The sequence below is a fragment of the Dunckerocampus dactyliophorus genome, chromosome 20, assembly GCF_027744805.1.
Source record: "Dunckerocampus dactyliophorus isolate RoL2022-P2 chromosome 20, RoL_Ddac_1.1, whole genome shotgun sequence".
NCBI classification, from domain to species: Eukaryota; Metazoa; Chordata; class Actinopteri; order Syngnathiformes; family Syngnathidae; genus Dunckerocampus; species Dunckerocampus dactyliophorus.
Window position 1 is genome coordinate 15,620,505 of NC_072838.1, and position 20,710 is coordinate 15,641,214.

The window sequence follows — 20,710 nt, forward strand, 5'->3', positions numbered from 1 at the left end:
TTGTCTAGGGCTGTCCTGAAGCAGAGCCTCCCTTTTCCAACATGATGAAGAGCACAAACACACCTGTCCAAGATGATAAGTGCCTTGGTGAGGAAGCTGAAGGTGATGGAGTGGCCAGGTATGTCTCCTCCAAACCTGAACCCAATCGAGCACCTGAAAGTGAAGGGAAGATTGAAGAGCACAAGATCCATCAGTGACGAATGGAAGAGGACTCCCGCAACAACCGTGCCCAAGAGGATTAAGGCAGTGCGAGATGATAATAGTGCTCACACTAAATATCGACAGTTTGGACATGTTTACTGTGAGGTGGCTGTGTGTTACCTCGCTTTAAGTGAATAGTAAATGTAAACTGCTACACAAGCTGTGCACTAACTTCTCAACAGTATATCCAAGTTTTACTTTCAATAGCATTGGCGGTGATGTTGGCCATGACAACCCAGAATACAAATACAAATACGAACACCGCTGTGGCCCCCAACAGAAAGGAAGGTCAGGTTTGTGGGCCGTGGTGCCAGTGACCGCCCCGCCTGAGGACGAGGCAATGCGACGCCCACAGTTACGCAAGAGTGCAAAGAAAGTGCAGCAACAGCAGCAAGCGCCGACTCAGACGAGGGAAAGTGCCAACAAAACAAAGAGAGAGAGAGAGAGAGCGAGAGAGAGAGAGAGAGAGAGGAGGGGGGTAATTCAATCACATCAGTGTCCTCATGCACAGGACAGAGATGGAGAGTCATGGGTAGCTAATGAAATAAGCAAACGCTGACTTGGAGATTTGTCCTGTATGGTCTCGCTCTCATCCAGGGTGGGGGGCACAGGTGAGACAAGAGGAGGCGACGGCCGGAGGAGAAGGGGAGGAGCTTATTTGGGAGAAACGTTTACTTCAGGCCCTGTCCACACGGAAACGTTCCTGGGATTTTAATTTTTTTTTGCGGGTTGAAAAAAAAAATGTGCATCCACACTGCACCGGATTAGTAAGTAGTTGCATTCAGACTGGAATGGATCACTGGGTGAAAACCATGTAATACACAGGGCACACCTACGTGTGGCACTGTAAGCAGACACACAGACGCAACCACGTGACACACCAAACTATAGAAGAAGAAAGGACGCATGCACATAAGTCAGTCGTCTTCTGCTTTCCGAGGCTCTTCTAGGCTTACAACAAAGTGGAATTACTTCTGCGAGTCATTTGGAGTGGAGAGCATCAGGAGAATGTCAACTGCGGTGAGTCATGCCAGTCAAAATGTTCAGATATTATGTTGGCTTGTCATCAAAGCTCACTTCTGGTCACGTGACGGCGACAGGTCGCTGATGTCATCCTTTTCAAACAGCACCGAATTGCTTTTCTATACGGAAATGACAAGCCGGCGTTTTCAGATTTTCCCATTTTAAAATGGAAGCCGTTTTTTTTAAATACCGTTTCTGGTCACGCAGAACACCGTTTCCATGTGGATGAAAGGCTGAAATGATAAAATACTTTGCCGTTTTGATCTGAAAGAGTTTCCGTGTGGATAGCCCCTAACTACGCAACAAGAGAAATGAATACTTGAACGTTTTTCTGGAGGAATGGACACAAATTTGCACACCAAGATCTGGTAGGAATTCTGCAAAAGAGGAACGCACACCATATTTTCTGCCATATTCACTTCCTGTAGCTGGAGTGGCCATTTGTCTCATGCTGTGTATTTTCTCTCGGTTATCCAGCAGTGCCACTCGCTATCACGCGGTGACGCCAACCCCTCCTCTTCACGCAGTGCCCAAAAATTGCAATTAAACTGCTGCATCTCAAGCTTGCATTTGATTTTTCATCTTCTCTCCTTCATCAATAGGCCCACATCAATGGCAGACATCTATAAATGATTCCTTTTGATCACACACACAATTCCAGATTTTGTATTCACGGCAGGTTCCACTGTCCATGTGCTCTTTAAAAGGGGTGGGGAAAAAAAAAGAGCGACCCAGAAATTGACTGTGATGATCGGCGTAATGGAATAAGTGGTATCAGACTAAGGGCAAAACGAGATGGATTCATCATACAGCTAAACAGCCAGGTCACATATATAGGCCAAGTCAACATAATACAGTATGACTGAGAGCATATTACATGATTAATCACACTCAGTGGGCATCAGAGGATTTTTAAAGCAAGCGCACTTAAAGTCTGGTTCTCGCAAACTCTCTTTTTAATTTGTCTACTGGGTCAGTGCAGTAACACAGGGCAGCCTAGTCGTCTCTCCTATGAGCGGGCCAAGACTCAATCTAGAGAGACCAGCGACTATGAGTCATCCCCCAACCTTTGAGTTAATAAAAAAACCCACAACTCTCTCGAGTGCCATGAGGTGTGACAAAATAGGGCCGATGTCTGGCTCAGATGGCAGACCTCTGCGAGCGTCTGTATGGAGCTCGGAGGTTTTTATTATTTTATTTTCTTCACCAACATGAAATCGTGACCTTTTTCTTGAATAGTAAAAAGTGACACTTTCTACTTGCATTTGCTTTACACAACAGAACTAAAATATTAGGCTTTACAAAAAGTCATAGAGCTGCAAACTCAAAAGCAACATTTTCACACATAAACCCAACAGCATAGCACCGTCAAACACGTCATAGCGACACTGATCACATGACACACATTAAGTCATGTGAAAAAATTACAACACCACATGACTGTAGGTATTTGTTTGTGTAAGCTAAAGTCTACTCCTGAAGCGCTGCACACAAAAGGGTGAAAATGTGTCAAAACATGCACCCCCACTGTGCTGCCTGTGCTATTATTTGTCTGACAAATACACCATAAGGTGTCGCTACTTATTAAACCCCTAAGTTTGACACCCATAAGTTGGCTTGACTTGAAATGTCTCATACAGCTCAATGCACTCTACAAAACACCCACTGCAACTTCGGGGTGTTTAGTCGAATGACCACCAAATTTAGTGCACACCTTTAGGGGACTGACAGCACATGTCGGCACGATATGAACAATATTGGTTGAAAAACATGGCTGCCATCAAGCACAATCCTGTCAAAAAAAAGGACAACTCAGGATTAGTTAATGACTTAATTATGTGTCGCAAGCATGACTAGGTAGTTGGGATGTAACGATTACCGGAATTAACGATTAACCGCGGTAAGTATTACCGTTTCAAATTAAAATGATCGTTAAAACCGTGATTGATAACCGTACTTCGATGAACTCCGGGACTAGTGACCCTGCTCATTTATTGGAGAAGCAGCTGTTAGTTACGTTGTCTCTCTCTCTCTCAAAAGCACCAACTTTGATGTCAACAAAAGCTCTTTTGCTCAAAAAAGGGCACCCGCGGCCCACAACGCATTGCGCAATCACGTGCCCTTTCGAGCCCTACAAGCGGCAAACACTCGCACATGCGCAGTTTGCAATGTTGGGCTCGGCCAAGGAAACAATATTGTGTGTTGTTTATTTGTTAGTTTTAATTGTTTCTTTTAGAAAACTTTGTTAGACTTCAGTGTGTTTAGCAGTACTTTTTAAACATTTGGAGCACATTCAACATACCGTGATCATTTTGGTCACAATAACCGTGATATGCAATTTTCACATCCTTACATCCCTTTGCAGGTAGACCATGTGACAGCGGCATATCATGCATTATCTTGTGATGTAACATGAAGACTTTTTTTTGACAAATTTTCTTTCTTTGCATCATTTATATACATAATTTATATAACTGCATGAATATAGCAATAAAGCCTTGAAATCTGCAACCCCCTACCGTGCCCACAAGTCCTGAGGAGGAGCTGCTATAAGACACTATTACCTCATTAAAAAAGCCTACAAATTAAATATGCATGTATGTGCAGTATCATACCCCATCTAAAAATCTCTTTGTGGCGCAGTGAGTTTGTGTAAATTGTCCTATGTGTGCCTTTATTCCACCGTCGTGACGCACACTTTTACAGAAGAGAGAGCCGGAGAAAGTGGGAGGGGCTGTGCGCCACGTCGGTGCCAATAGACGCAGCGCTATCTAATTAAAACCCTACCACGTAATCCCCAAAGCACCACCCTAACCCCCCACACGGTTTAAATCCACTCCATCCGCGCACACCATTTAAAACACGCCGTCCTCCTCCTCTCATAAAAGACTCTGTCCGCTGGAGGAGACCATCACGCCGCGGCACTATCGCTGCTTGCAGGCTATAAAGCATGCTCTGTGGGACACGGCTCATGTAAGACAGACTGGGGACACCCATCCGAGTCATCGAGTCACTCGGTGTCCGCGGATGTGCGCGCTAAGGAGCTGCAGAATCCGCGACTAAAAAGCTGGGTCGCGATCGATCCAGCGTCAACCCCTTTCTTTTTGGTCTCCTCCTCCCCCCTCCTGCATTGAGAAGCACAGGGGGAAGGCGCCCAGCATCCCTGCATCTCTCCGCCGCTGTCCTTGCACTCCGGCTCCATCGGAGCAGAGAGGACCTCCTTCCCTCCACACTAGAGCGCCTTACATCCGGTAAGATAGTAGATAGGCTGACGTGCTGCACCATATCTTGCTATCGTTATTGTCCATGAGGACTTCAAATATTCCCTTACAATGTGTTTAAACTAGTACTTGACTGGACTAAAAGGTTGCTACAAAGTCCATTATAAAGGTTATTAAACAGTAAGATTTTATGCATCTTATAGGAAGCCATTTTTTATGAATGATAGTATAGGAGCATGCACATGGTGACCACAAGCAGCCTCATGTGTAAATACAGTACTGTACAGCATTTTGTGGTTGTTTGTGATGGCCCAGTTTTGACATTAGTGATGCATTGGCACACTGACAGGTGTATAAATATCTTGCTTTGCTTTGAGAAGTTACTGTGTGGGTTCTGTTGAGTTAGGTCACGCCCTGAAAGTCTGTTTTATCTGTGCATCTAAAAAGCTCCCAAGCTTCTCCCCCCTCTCTCTGGCCGACTGGCGACGTTGGCAACGACATCCATAAATTAAGTCAGCAGAGGCTGTGATAGCGTCAGGGTGAAGAAGATAGTTAATTATCACCTGTCACTTAGATGTTTTGGATGCCAGCTCGACTCAAGATAACGAGGACAGTTAACACAAGTGGTGCTGAACAAGGATGCGACTCTTCCCTCAAGACTACTCCGTGTTATCTTTGCACTGAATGGAGATACTTGCCAACATCTTTTCACTAGTTTTACAAGTACATGCAGGAGAACATGCAAAAATATCTGACAACATCACAGCCATCATCATAAAGTACTCACGAGGTAGTCATTGGACAGCGACTAAATGTTCAATTTGTGCAGAAACTCACCTGCCGACAAAGGAAAAAGGGGTTTCACATTTGATTGACAGTTATTGTGTCGCCGCTGCCATTACAGCATGCCTTGGTCTGACCACTGCTTAATGGTTTAATGGCTCCTCTGCGAGATTTCCTTCCTAACCATCAAATAGAGATGCCTCGTAGGTGGGCTTGTGGCCAATTATAATAATAATGAGGCTACCCACTTGTGCTCTCCAAGTGCACAGGAAGCACAAAGATAATTATTACTCGGAACTATAAAAATCAGTCTCTGCACCCAAAGTCTGCATGTGTTTATTTTGCCCAGTGCAAATGAAAATGCACTCCCAAGACCAGCATGATAGTTGCGCCTATCTGGTGATTCATGTGCCAAAAACATGTGCTCGGCATCTTGCTTAGAAAGTGTCTGAGGTCTGCAGCAGACATGGTTTGGGTCGAGGCAGTGTTAGGCTTGCATGTGCTAATCTAGTTGTTACATAAGACGATAAGTGGAGCGCTACTCACTCGGTCAGAAAACCAACTGCTGCATATTTTTGTCCATGATAGGATTGGTCTAAAGGCGGAAGGCTGCAGCCAAGGTGAGTTTGAGTGAGGCCCCTTGTCGGGATGAATGACGAGAGACGTGTTGCCCACATTGACCTTAATGCAGCTGGGAGTTCTCCAGAATGTGACAGCACGTATGCAGAGAATGCATAATGGCTGGGAATGTCACTTTGAATTCAGATTTCTGTCTGTAAGCAAGGTCAGTGTTGGATTATGAGCATAAAAACAGCAGGTTTGCATCATCAAGGAGAATGCCTTGGTTGCATATCAGGGCTGGACTTCCCTCCAGCAGCATGATGGATGTGGAAGGCCAAAGGAATTATCTCAGAGGACGGACGATAAAGACATTGTGGGAAAGATGGCGGCAAAAGCAGCCGCAAAAGGTTGAAATGCTTCTGTGGTCGTCTGGCTTCTGTTGCTTTCATGTTTTATTGCAACTAGTATGCGCTATGTGCTATGTTTATGTACAGATGATTGTTCTCTGCTAATGTCACAGTGGCATCTGCATGCACATTAGAGCTGTGTTATTTGATTACATTTGACAGAGAGCGGATAAACAGCTCGAAGAAATCGCTCACTGTTCAAACTTTGGAGAAAATGGAAGGCATTTTAGTTCGTTTGCTAAAGGCTGTGGAGGAAATGGGTTTGTAGAATCTTTAAAGGCATTACAACTTCCCTTCATATGCTATTTGAAAATAGGCGTGCGTGCTTGTTGACTTAAATGAACCCAAATCTAAAATCTATAGGCACAAATACTGTTGGTACCCCAACTGAGGGTGTCAAAAAGCAGTACAACATGCAGCCCTCACATTTCAGCCACCATTCTAAAAGGCTGATACTACAGAAATCAAAATTAATATACAGTTGTCCCTCGTTTATAGCGGTTAAATGGTTCCAGGCACGGCTGCAATAAACGAATTTCCGCGACATAGGATTCAATGTTAATAAATGGAATATTTTTGTAGTTAGCGCATAGAAAACCTGTTTGACTTTCTAAATGCGTTTTTTTTTTTACATTTGAGCCCTGTAGACATGAAATAACACCGCTATAGTCACCTTTACACTCCTATTATTCATTGTTTACAACACATTGCAACATATGCTGCAGGGACTCGAGACGGCCGCTAGCTAGCAAGCTAGAGAGCTAACCAGTTAGCCTGAAATGTATTTCCAAAAACTTACCACTTCCACAAGGAATGGGAGGATAAGTTTTTTTCTTGCTCTATCATGATGGAAATGCCATGGCTTACTTCATGCAGTGTTAAGGTAATGTAATATAAGGTAATGCCTCAATGTTTTGTCTCGTTACTGCCGCCTAGTGATCAGAATACCACATATCACTTGTATTTCAATATGTTTTGACTAATAATAAACCATATTCTACCACTAAACAGCCATCATTATTTAATTTCTGGAAAAAATATATACAGTGAGGGAGCGATAATCGAGCTGCAATATTGCAAGGGACTTTGAAGTAGTCTATGTACAGCTTGTACAGCAGTATAGTTTTAATATCCACTGAAAATGAGTCCACCAACACGCAGCCATTATTGTCTAAATAGCTGACCACACAAGTGAGTACACCTGACAGTGAATATGTCCAAATTGTATCGAAAGAGTCAATATTTAGCGTGAACACTGCTAACATCAAGCATTGTCTTCATTCTTTTGGAAATGGAATTCACCAAAGCTGCACAGGTTGTTACTAGAATCTTCCTCCATGAGGACATCACTGACAGAGGAGGTGGATGACACCTTACTCTGCTCCATCGTCCTTCCGCTTGGGGATGTGCCACAGGTGCTCAATTGGGTTCAGGTCTGGAGAAGACATACTGGAGAAGACATACAAAGCACTTTTCCCTTTACCAAGTGCAGCTCCTCTGTTTTGGCAGCAGTCGTGCAGCCCCAGATCACGATGCTACCACCACCAAGCTTGACAGTTGGCAAGACACACTTGCTATTTGTTTGTGTTGCCAGCAATTTAGTCTGTCTATACGTTGACTCATTTTCAGGAAAATTTATATATAAATGTATACTGCTATACAAGCTGTACACTGACTATTCTTAAGTACACACAAGTTTACTTTCTGCAGCATTGCCCATTGAGAACATTATAAAAAAAATGCATACCAAACTGTTGGTGGTAATGTGTTCCTGAATAGCAATGCCAAACAAGTAGACTGATTTATTGGCTTGATTTATTTTTGTAAAGACATATTTTGCCTGGGAATCAGTGCTTTATCATTTGCTGACGTCTGATGCATTTGTCAAGTCGATAACAAGCCACCAAGCTGGTGACAGGTGCAGCATCGTGAGTAAGCTCATCATCCTGAGTCTGTGGGTAGCTCCACAATTCATCATTGTGAAGAAAAAAAAAAAAAAAAAAAAGTTGGCTCTAGAAAGGTTTGTCAGTATCTGAATGTTTCACGATGAAAGTAGTGAGCATCAGAGCGGATTTAAAAAGACTAATTCCTCCCCCCATGTGACTGTTTTCATATGCAGAAGGCAGGAGGGAGAACAGGGTGTGGCCAGAATGGGTTGAAGCGGGGTTCTGTGCCTTTCCCATGCGTGCTGTCAGGGCCAATAATCTGCTCTGATCCTACTTTTGGGAGGGGTGGGGACGTCTCGAGCCTGTTAAACCTCTAGTTTGATAAAGTCTGTGATAAGGCTGAGGAAGCAGATTCTCTGCCGGAGGCAACGGAAAAACAGCATACAAGAAAGGTGCAAGGATAAACTGAAGACTGTTGTGTGTGTGTGTGTGTGTGTGTGCGAGTGTGTGTGTGTGTCAGCATCAGCACTCACCTTTAGTACACAAGTGCATCCAGAACTGAACTTGTATCATCTAGAAACCGGACTAGGTTATTGGACATTGCGGTACAGAACTGCAGCTCTCTTTTTATCAGTCAGCCTGTAGCAGGTGCGTCCAATGGGGCTAGAACACAGAGACACCAGAGAGTTTATAGCATCTTGGGCTTGGGATACCCCAGGGTTCTCATTTACGACTTCTTGAGTTTCAAATTATCTTTGTTTTTTGTACACTATGATTTTTGTTTCCATCTTTTCTATACCTAGAATTGTGTTTGTAAGAGTACACAAGATGCCAACATAAGTCAGTCGCGAGGGTGTTGGAACAATTTTTTTCAGCCAGCCTGGAAAAAACTTTAGGAGTGTGTGAGTCCTTTGTTGCAAGCGAACAATGGTAATTTAAGAGAGAAGGGGAGTTTTATTGCAGCTGGAACTCGTGTTACAACAGTCATTTTTATTGCAAATGTTCATTTGAAATCAGAGGAGCGGTCCGCTATATGCCCTGCGAACGAGTTGTAGCCTATACAGTCATCCCTCATTTATCGCAGCTAATTGGTTCCTGACCTCGATAAGAAAATTTCCGCAAAGTAGGATTCAATGTTAAAAAAATTGAATATTTTAGTAGTTAACACATAGAGAACTTATTTATGACTTTCTAAATACGTTCTTTTTTTTTACCATTATTAGAGCCCTGTAGAAATGAAATAACACCCCTATAGTCACCTCTTTACTCCTGTTATTCATTGTTTACACTACATTGCACAACACATATGCACAGCCTATGAGACCACTCCAGGGACACAGGAGACAGTCGCTGCTTTAAGCATTACCATGGTACCGAGCTAATTAGTTAGCCTCCGATTTATTTATTCTAAATTTAAAGGGTTTCAAATGGACTGGGGAAGGAAGACGAAGAAAGAAGCCAAAAACTTACCACTTCCACAAGGAAAGGGAGGAGAGCTTGTTTTCACAGTGTAATGTCGGGCATGCCATGACGGTAATCTAATCTAAGGTAATGTTTCATCAATGTAACATTACTGACGCCAAGTGACCAGAATGCTACATAACTTGTCTTTCAGTATTTTTGGACTAACAGGCCATAGTTAACTGTGAACCTGTGATCCGCAAGGGACGACTGTACACACAGGAAATAATGTTCTACAAGATGACCAATCACAACCTTTATGGTCCATGAGGTTAGATATTTTTCCAGAGAGTCACGTTGCACAAGGGTTTGGAGTGGGAGGAGCCAGCCGGTGTAGCACACGCTGGAGCCTCGACACAGGAGCATAACCCAGGTTTCAGAAGACTGAAGTCAAAACCGAAAGCCGCGAAAAAGCAACAAAATGCGTACCTGGAGACCAGAGATGCGTAGAAGTGAATTCAAAGGTCAAAATGCGTGCATGTTGGCAGGTCTGTAGGTTCGATTCAAGTCGAAAGACAGCCAAGATCTAGCTTCTAAAAAAAAAAAAAAAAAGTGAATCTGATACAAAAAAAGCTACTCATCTGCATTAGCAGGCGAAACCTATAAAACTCCCCCAAAAACACCCAACACTTACAATGAATGAGGATATAAATGAAACAGCTTTAGGTGTTTTTTTTCAAGAACTAACAGCAATTTGCAAGTTGAGCCATTAGAAGATTAAAAGGGCAGCCATGCGCTCCTAGAGCTTGACATGAGGACAGAAAACAGTGTATGTGTGTCTGTGTGTGTGTGTGTATCATGCATGCGTTCCTTAGCATAAAAGGCTCGACTCAACTAACGTGCATGCTCTTCTGTTGCGATCCTATCTCAAAAGTGGCCTCCTTCTCTTTTCCCCTGCACTACTCCTCCTCTTCAATCCATTTTCTTCCCCCACTCGGGAAGGGAATATTTTCCTCCCTCCTTTTGCATCATCAGATCTCCTCCTGCCCACTCTTCACTTTGCCTTTTATCATCTCTCATGTCCTTTTTTGTCCTCTCCATTTGAAAAGGCTCCCCTTATAAATAAAATAGCAGTTTGATCCTTCTTTTTACCCAGACAGTATCGCAATTTAAAGTTGATCCTCCAGTCGGCTAAGATTTGCTCCACAAGCAAGAATACTGTAGACAAGTTTACATGAAGTTAAATGTCCATTCATATATTATGGATGTATAACGATAGCTGCTTTGAAGTACCTGTAAAAGTGTGCAGTCTTTCAGGACTTGCACCAGTCGTCAGCACAAAGGATGCCAAAAGTTGTAAAGTTGATTGCTGTGTTTTCTGTTTTTATACAGGAGGAGGAGAGTGGCGTTAGCTTTGGACAATGGAAAATATTCTGGGTCGAAAAAAAGTCACGACGTGACAGTCAGGGAGAAAAAATAAGTTGAGTGCATTTTATGTGTACAAGTTTATGTGTAGCGAATGCAAACTCATTTCTGAAGCAACCCCATGGCAGCCTTTTCTCCGCTCAATGGGTCTGCGGGCAGAAAAACATCATTATTCAGACACAGCTTGGGTCTCGTTCTGCAACACTTATTAGCTACTCCACTTGTATTGTCTCGGATATGTGCAGGTGTACCTAATGTTGTGGCCTCTAAGTGCATAGTCACGTCGTCAGCCGCTGTAATCGGCAGCATCACGGTGAAAAATAAATAGTTGCTAAGCAGCCGCGGCGGGATGCTTATAGTCCTTGCGAGAACTTCAGAGGCGAGCCTTCAGGTGGAGAAGCAGGGCGGCCGAGCCAAGCATCAGAGGGTGTGCAAGCGAGGAGGCGAGGAGTGTCTGATCTCTCTGCCTCAGCCTGGCAAGGACACATGCATGAATTCTCCCACAATGCACCACAGCGGGCTCTCTTTTGGCGTCCCACATAAGCTTCTGTGAAGGGTATATTCTCTTCCTGACTGCCTGCTGGTACTTTCAAGAAGCTTCTTACTTGCAGCATGCTCCAGCAGTCAGACGTCATGCTTTCTTCACTAGAGCATGACATTTAGGTAGTTTCATGCCCCTCTTGCCTCAGTTTAGCATGCTTCATTTCACGCCTTTTTGAACATATCAGAAAACATATTATGCTGACACTGTAGATGTGTGACATGAAGCAATACGGCTCCCAAACACCCCCATATCACCCTTTAACACATACAACCAGTAGTAGTACAAGTCCTTGCCAAATTAGTATGATTTTTCTCACAATTAAATATCACTTCGCTTTCCTCAGCAGCTCTTCCAGCCTTACCACCTGCTTTATTCTCACTGATTTTACTCATTACTCACACTCACCAGGCCTGAAAATGTGACTCTTGCCAAGCTTTGGCTAATTAAAAACAAAAAATGAGTCTTGGGGGGGGTTATGAAATATTCAACTTGTGTCACCGGGAAACAAAAAGTTAGTGCAAGACTCATTAATATTTCAAAGAAGTTGTTTCCAAAGAGGCAATGGGATTATGTAAACAGTAGCATCTCGAACTAGCCGGCTTGTTTTAGACAGTGAAATGATGCCTTACGTTAAAAGTACTACTAAATACACGATGTGTGCTTTAAGGTAGCTTTTGATACCGAGGTTAATTTAATCGTGCAAACATAATGAATATAATTTAGTCATTTTTATGTTGTATACACATAGGCAACGATAAATGCTTACCTTATGGAGATAAAACAGCAACACTGATGTACAAACAAAGTGTCACGCTACAAATAAGTGATCTTAATGCGACAAAATTATGAGTAAAACTCTAACAGACACGCTAACCTAGCATTTAAAATAAGAGGGGAAACAAATGAATGTACATAAAGCTATAATGGGCGTCAGGTGAAAAGCGGTGCGAAAACCGGAACGCATATAGTTCACGAATGCGGAAGTATTTCAAAATAAAAACGGAAATTGATTTTTATGACGTAAAAAAATGAAAGTAAAAGTTTGGCTCAAAACAGAGCTGGAACAACGTCAGAAACGGCAAAACTCAATATTTCTTTAACTGCAATATGAAAAGCACAGTCGTTTGTCTTTTAAAGTCCATAATGATGTACACATTTTAGAACTCTCAGCACAGCAGTGGTGCTTGTCCTAAATATGTGAGCGATTGCCTCCAGTTCCAAAAAGGCAGGCAAGTTGATGCTGAGATAATAATTACCATCTCCATCTGGGGGATGTGTGTGTGCGTGTGTGTCCCACAGTGTACTTTTTTTGGCTCGCCGCCGAGTCCCATTGGGACTGAGATAAAATTAGTTGTGGTGCCTCGAAAGTCCTGTTTTTGAAGGTCCCTGGAGAGTTCAATAAGGAGTGTATATTCAATTTCTAGATCTTGAAGCATGAGGGATGAGGTGGGCACTGATTTCCTTTCTTTCGCTGTGTTTTTTATATTTAATACAGAGTCGGGATTTGGTTTTAAAATGAAAGCCGAAAGGAAAAGAAGAAGAGTGACAACATGCTTGGTACCTGCGTTTTTTTTCAATGACCAATGAGGCAGTCATGTTTGTTGTTTGTACCTTGTGAACTCTACCTAGCAACACGAGGCCAGTCAAACGTGATAGAAGCAGGAAAAAACATTTGCTGCACAGTGAGCTGGAATTTTATTTTATTTTAAGGTTAATTTGTTATTTTAAGTTTTGGATAAAATGCGTTCTGTGTAGTTTGTTATGCCGCGTTATACAACAAGTGGCTTGGCAAATGCAATGCATCTCCTAGAAATGTCATTTGTGAGGTTTTGTAATAAATCACGTCTGTGTTGTTTAGTTATACAAAGGTCCCCAAACACCGGATGACTTGGTACCAGGCGGTTATGTAATTGTTATTTCATTTTTCATGCAGGAGTGAGCCTACAAACTCAGCTGAAAAGACCAAAAACAAGTACGCTCTGTGATATTTTGCAAAATAAAGCCAAAGAAAAGTTTCAACAGGCTACAAAAAAAAGACTAAAGAGAACTTGACATTTAAAAAATGCATCCGATACGAAGAGAGAGCACTGTTGACTGCATTCACAGGGCCAGTCTACCTCATTAAACCCAAGCACTAATTTGTCAGGTGCACGGCGTCACAGATTGATTGCCTTCTCCAGTGTCCACCGCCAGGCTGGCTGGCATTATGCATCCTTGGGTTGTTTAGTAACAGGGATCAAGGCCAGCGGGGCCGATCTGTGGCCGTGCTGCTTCCAGTGCGCGTTGGCAGAAGGATCTAGAACAGCGGTACCGAGGGGATCGGCGGGCGGTGGTGGGCCCCAAAGCATTTAGCAGAGATCAAGGACTGTTAAAAAGAAACGACAAAGTGACATTTAAGAGGGTTTGGAAGGGATGGAAGATGGATGCAGCTGGGAGGACGGTGGTGGTGGTGGTGGGGGGGGAGGGACAAGGGAAGAGGCTAAATGAGAGAAAAAGGTGTTGTGTGTCAGCACATCGATTGTGGCTAAAGATGGAAATAAATCAGGAGGTGCGTGTGGATGCTATAGATTGCCTTAGAGGTCACTCACATGGAATGTCTCGAAAGGAAAAGTGCACTTAAAAAAAAAAGCCCATCATCCACAATCCTTATGTGAGACATAACACAACACACATATTTCTCTTTTCTGTGCGTTCTAAAGATATAAAAACAGATAAATATAGACAGCTCATTAATGCATATGGGACACACCTACTCCGCTTAGAAAGCCCGCTACTAAAACACCTCCAAAAAGGTTTTATGCTTTTATATCCATGCTGTAACCATGTAGTAATAAACACATTCATGATAACGTGTAATACTTAATGTATTTTGTCATATTTTGGTCATGTTAAGCATTACTGGAACTTCCTTCCTGGGTGCATTTTCACATAGCAACCTAAAAAAAAAACGGTACACCTAGTGTTAACTTTTCCAAACTCCAAAACACAGCAGCAGTGGCGGCAGCTCCAATACGTAGCGTTACCTTTCGGTAGCAACCTGAGGCATCGCGACACGTGTGTGTGGTGAATCTAGCGTGTCGCAATCATCTCTGTTCCTTAAATTAACCTAAACTGGCAACGCCACAGAAACATTTTTTTCTCGTGGCAAAAAAGTCGAATTGAAAATGCAAATTTTGAGCCCCATTTTTTAACATAAATCAATGCAATCCAATTATGTTAAGATTTCAATTTGGACTGCTGGCCTTTCATTTGTGATTTCTATTTTGTCCTCAGGGTGGCGCTACTTTTTCCTATTCAAAGCATGCAGCAAAATTTACCAGCTGTTATCGCTTCTTGTGAGGGTGCCTTCTGCCCTTTTCACAGACAAATCTACACATCTACACGTCTACACCTCTACACATCTACACATCTACACGTCTACACGTCTACACGTCTACACCTCTACACATCTACACGTCTACACGTCTACACCTCTACACATCTACACGTCTACACATAACAGTGGCAAGTAATCACAGCCAGTAAGAAGCAGCAGTAGTATGTAAACATACCAGCCTATAATATATATTATATGTGCCCTGCGATTGGCTGGAAACCAGTCCAGGGTGTACCCCGCCTCTCGCACGAAGTCAGTTGGGATAGGCTCCAGCATACCCGCCACTGCAGTTTGTGCGAAGCTGACATTTTTTGGTCAAATGTGTGAGTGAAATTTGTGCAGCAGGTAAAGCGCAGGTCTTTTCATGCTTATCATCAGCGGTGTGAGCCTTTCCAATAATCTCTCTATAATCTGCAATGCATCCATGGGATTACACTACTGGCCGTCCTTCCATTGAATGAACACCAATTTGTTCTCAAACTTTTTATGCCAAGTATCACCTAAAAAAATGTTTTTTCTCTGCAAGTACCACAGTTTATGTTACCTCCATCTTCAACATGTATCTGTTAGGGGCGACTGCATAGTTTGCACTGAGGTGTGATCGTGTAGCGATGGAACTTCCTGTGAGCGAGGGGGTCAAGCATGAAGAAGAGGGTTGTATTAAATTGCATCTAAAAATATCCCTGGAAGAACTGGAACTGATGTGTGGACATCTCTGCTGTGGAGGTCAAAATGTTTGCAAACTAGCGTTGTGGATTTTCATAAATATGTTCTATCTGTCATATTGCAGCACGGAAAGCTTATGTGATATTTTAGTCACAGTGCAGGCAGTGACTAACACACGGTGGACAACAGTGGATAAGGTAGCTCGCTCCCCTGCTGCCACTATCGCACGTCTCTTTCAAAACAACATTTGTCCTTCCTTGACCTTTTTCCACACTAAAAAGCGTAGCAGAATATACACAAACACAATTACACCTACACTAAATGCATCTAATGGAGCCTATCTTTAAAAGTGTAGGTGTGTGTCCTTCAGTTTGTCTCTCCATCTACCTAGCTGTCTGTCCGTTCGTTCCCCTGTCTATGCCGACTGTCAGTCCATCTGTCCATCCATCCACCGTCTGTCTGTGGCCTGCCTCTCTCCGCCCAGCCATCCACCTACAGTATCTCATGTAGCCATCATCTTTCTTGCCTGCATCTTTATATCCACGTGTGCTTTTGTCCATCTATCAATCTATCATGTTTGGCTGTCTATTTATCTATTGTCTATTGTCTATTAATCCAAATCTCTATCTGTCTGTCCATCCTGTCTGTCTGTGCATCCCTCCCTCCTCTGTCTACCAATCCATCTATTGCCTATGCCTACCTGCGTCTATCCTTCCATCCATCCATCCATGTCTGTCTCTCTATCACTGTCTGTCCGTCTATTTATCTATTGTCTGTCCTCTCTTTGGCTGTCCATTCATCCATCTATCAACTGTCCATCCCTTCCCTATCTCTTCATCCTTCCGTATAGCTGTCTGTTTGTCCAACCATCCATCAATCAACCATACAGTACATCTGTGTGTACGTCCATCCATTTCCATCTCTCTCCCTCAGTTCGCCCGTGAATCCATCCACCATCTGCCCTTCCGTATGTTTAGCTATCTGTCTGTTGGTCGCTTTATCTATTGTCTGTCCTCCTTTTGTCCGTCCATTCATCCATCCATTTGTCTATTAATCAATCTATGATCTCTGTCCGTTCAACCATTTGTCCAGTTGTACATTCATCCATCCACCGTCCATCCCTCCCTCCACTAGTCTGTCCTTTCATCTGTCTATCCTTCCATCCACCTGTCCATCTACATCTTTATCTATGTATCATTCTTCTTTCCCTTGTCCATACATTTATGCGTCCATTTGCTCATTAGTCAATCTATCATCTGCATCTGTACATGTTTGTCCATCCATACAGCCATCCATCTATCCCTTTATGTACATACAGTATCTATTGTTCATGCCTCCATCCATCTGTATGTCCATCTCTTTCCATCCATTTGTCCGTATATGTCTGTCGATCTGTCTATCGTCCATCCTCCCATCATCTGGCCACATCCATCCCTCCCTGTGTCTGTCCGTCCCCCCAGCTATCTGACCATCCATCTACTAATCAATCTATCGTCTCTGTTTCCGCATCATCCATCTCCGTCTGTCTCTCTGTCCATCTATTCATCCATCTGCTGCATCTATCTGCCTGTTTTCGAAGACACAGGGCAGTGGTTCAGTGGGTTTAATGCTTCCAGACCACCAAGTGAGACCAGGCCCTTACAAATGATGAACAGAAATGAGAACGTTCTTGTCACAGTTTCACAATCAAAGGCTGGAGAAATGTTTCTTCTTGTCGTTGCGTCGTGACTTGGAGGCCAATAGACTTGGCTACTTGTAGACGCAGGAGATCATTTCTTGTTTTTGTCATCCAGCTGGAAAAGACGCTCCATTGAACTCGTTATAAATGAGGTCAACCTTCTCCCAGATGGAGTTCGCAAAGACACTGGACCCGTGTCTTGGTTCTTCCTGAACCTGGAAGTCTTATGTCAAAGAAATGCTAATGTGGTTTAATTAGATTGTGCTTATTTCTCTTCCTTTCTTTTGGTTATCATAGCTGTGTGATCATTGTCCTCCTGCACTTAAATCAGGTCCATCATATTCTCACTGCTATCTTAGAATAAAAGCAGCAGACTACTGAGCGGTATAAGGTGTGCGAGTGCACGTGTAATTAAGCTCTCCTTCATTGACAGACTTATTATCTGGATGTGTTCGCAAATGTCAAAGCCAAGGAGAGATGAAAGCGCTCCACGCTGAGGACCAGCCCTCATTCTTATTTTTAACCACTCCATTAATGTCTTTTTCCTTCAATAAGGCGCCGTCTTCTCGGCTTGGCGCTTTTTAGGCTGCACACAATGGACATGAATTATGGACATTAGTAAGGCGTTGAGCATCATCGTGACCAAAGAAGGGAAAAAAAATGAACAGCCATATACTGCGACATCCATCCATCCATCCATTTTCTGTACCCGTGAGTGGCGAGAGGCGGGGTACACCCTGGACCGGTCGCCAGCCGATCGCAGGGCACATATAGACAAACCAACATGGAAACTCAACAAACGGAGATTCGAACCCAGACCTCACAGGTCCCCTGACTATATGACCAACATGCTAACCACTAGGCCACCGTGCAGCCGTTTTCCAGTTAATGAGAAGTTAATTATTCTCTTTCGTTTGGATGAGAAACCTGTATTAACATGAAAAAAACTCACCAGCCTCACCAGCCATGAACCTCACCGCACGTCACTGACCTCAAGGCACAGCAGCATATTGAAGTCAACGTGATGGGAGGTTCCGGCAGTAAAGGCTAGATGAGTATTGACGTCATCGTTTCTCAGATCGCCGCCATTACCGCCACGCACCTCAAATTGCGCCACATATAATTACAGTCATCACCGGCGGACAATGCAGAGCTATCACATCTTTTTCCGGCGTGACGCAGGCGACCCGCGTGGTGGTTTTAGGAGAATATAAAAGGCCAAAAAAAAGTAGTGGAGCAGCAATGATGTGAAATTGCAAGCAGGAGGAGAACGAGATGGGAAAATATGGATGAAAGGTGCCGTCGTCTCAGGTGGCCCCTGTGATTGCTTTGAGACGAAGCAATGGGAGGCTGTGAGGGAAAAAAACATGAAATCAATGGTGCCTGTCGGTGTTCTTTTTCACGTGGCACCGGCTCAGTCTGCTTTAGAGCTGCATGCCACTGCAACGGCATCAGGATCACACAAGCACCTCATCCTTTCCCCCTTTACAACTCATACAGAGGCAGCATCTCTTCGGTCTACTGGAGATGAAGTCTGGCTGCTGAAGCCAACATCATACCGGGAATAAAACGTCCATATACGCCTGTGACTGCGGCCAGTCAATATGCTTTCATTTCTCAGCAGTGCCCACAGAAATTAGAGTTAAAGTGTCTCCTGAAGTACCTTAAGGTGCATTAGGCGTTTTAGAAGGTACTAAAACCACTACCATTATTGTTGAATGACCCAACCGACAACAACAGACTTTGAAAGGCTTGAAAATTCCTGAATACACCTGACATCACATTACAACAAACCTGTGACAAATCAAACCAGACCCTCACAGTGAGGTATGAAGTGTTTTAGCCTCTTAAGGTACAAAATATGCAGAGTTTGTTACATTTCCCAGAGCCGAAAATTTGTACAGTCAAACCTTGATTTTCGTAGACCCCAGTTTTTGTATGATTCGAATTTCATAAGAATTGTTCCATAAAACTTTGCCTCAGTGTTCGTACAATATTGCACTTAAACTAGTCCATTTTTTTCTCCTGTACAGTAACGTTCCTCAAAATCGAAGGCCCAAACAAAGCATCCTACGCACTCCTGACGTAAGTGTACATCAATAAGTTCCATCCATTCCTCGTTTATAATTATGTCACATGTAAAACTATAATTATTCTCTATAAAATGTGTGTTTTTTGGGTGTGTACAACTGATTTACACGGATTTACATGATTTCCTGTGGGAAAAACTACCTCGGTTTTTGTATGTTTCAGTTTGCCTTTGGGGAGAAATGAATGCCGAAAACCAAGATTTAAATTTCAAGGGTGGTTGCAATACCCAAACTCACCACTAGGTAGAGCAACTGCGCTTTAGTGCTCATAAGCCACTTGAATGAAATGTTTGAGAAAGAAGAATGGAAAGCATTGTGGTCATCATGAAATGTCGCCTTTTCTAAAAAAAAAAAAAAAAAATGTAAATAAGAACTAATAATAGTTTTTTTCATTATAAAAAAATAATAATAATTGATGGAAATGATGATAAAAATTATAGTGGTTTGGAATTCTTTTAGGAATAATAATGAGAGGGATTATCAGTTGTTATTTTTTATGAACATTTTGGGGGAATTTTTTGGGGAAAATATATAATTTTGCGATTTTTTTTCTAAATGACAAAAATATATCTCGGGATGTAGTTCAGCCTTTAGACTTGCATTGGAGGGATGCAGGTTTGAATCCTGTTGTAGTCTCCTTCCATAAGACTGCAGAGGTGCTGTTGAGCAAGCATTGTATAGCTGAAGATTCACAAAGTACTGGTGCGGGAAGGCTCTGGTTCCCATGACTGTAGTTTATTACACAGTACATGTTAGTCATATGAGCAGGTCACGCCATCAATAGATGTTTTCCCAAGAGTTCTACACAAGGATCACGAGCACCAATGTCGATGACCCGCTTCTTAGCCCGCTCCGGAGCAGATGTTCAAGTATTCTCGTGTGTGTGTGCGAGTTATTCAATTTATAACGAGGCCTCTGCAACAACTACTAACAAGCAGCCGACACTTGGATTAGAGCTTTGTGGCTCAGGATGGAGAGATGAACGATTACAGGACGGAGGGATTGTAAGTGGGTTCGGGGGGCCTGTAGGATGGCGGTGGGTGGCGGGGGATTAGCGTGACAGAGGCTAGCGAGGAAAGATGGAGGAGGGCAGCATACGGTGAGCTGGGTTTAAAGAAAAAAAAGTGTGTAGTTAGTGGACAGTGCACTCAGTTTTTGTGCGGTTTGGACCTCTGGAGGATTCGGATGGTCCTAAAGTAACCTTTTACACCAAAAATATTTATCTTTGCAAGAACCGCCGTTTTTGCTGAGCAACAGGTTAAGCCAGGGGAGTCCAAACATTTCCACTGAGGGAAAAATCAAAGGATACGTGGAACATGTTTACATTTTTTAAACCAACCAATGGCAGATGTTTTTTATGTTTAAAGAAAAAACGGCCTGCATTGAGGTTTATCGGTGACAAAGCGTGTTATTATGAACTTTTTCCCTTACATGACACATTTTTGCTC

At 43.1% G+C, this 20,710-nt stretch overlaps 2 protein-coding genes across 4 annotated transcripts in view; one reads left to right on the top strand and one right to left on the bottom strand.

Moving 5' to 3' along the window:
- Window positions 1-837: 837 nt before the first annotated feature.
- Window positions 838-20,710, top strand: part of LOC129172867 (hippocalcin-like protein 1) — a 31,742-nt gene continuing 11,869 nt past the window's right edge. Inside the window, exons 1-2 of one of the 3 annotated variants that reach the window (XM_054763026.1) lie at window positions 838-1,221; window positions 19,206-19,257. The gene's annotated coding sequence lies outside the window, so the exon portion shown is untranslated. Of the gene's footprint in view, window positions 1,222-4,038; window positions 4,476-19,205; window positions 19,258-20,710 lie in introns of those variants that run through there. The other 2 variants (XM_054763023.1, XM_054763025.1) reach the window with 2 other exon arrangements.
- Window positions 7,804-20,710, bottom strand: part of LOC129172865 (transmembrane protein 54-like) — a 33,900-nt gene continuing 20,993 nt past the window's right edge. Inside the window, exons 5-6 of the transcript XR_008567108.1 lie at window positions 8,616-8,745; window positions 7,804-8,498 (exon numbers count right to left, since the gene is read on the bottom strand). The gene's annotated coding sequence lies outside the window, so the exon portion shown is untranslated. The remainder of the gene's footprint in view (window positions 8,499-8,615; window positions 8,746-20,710) is intronic.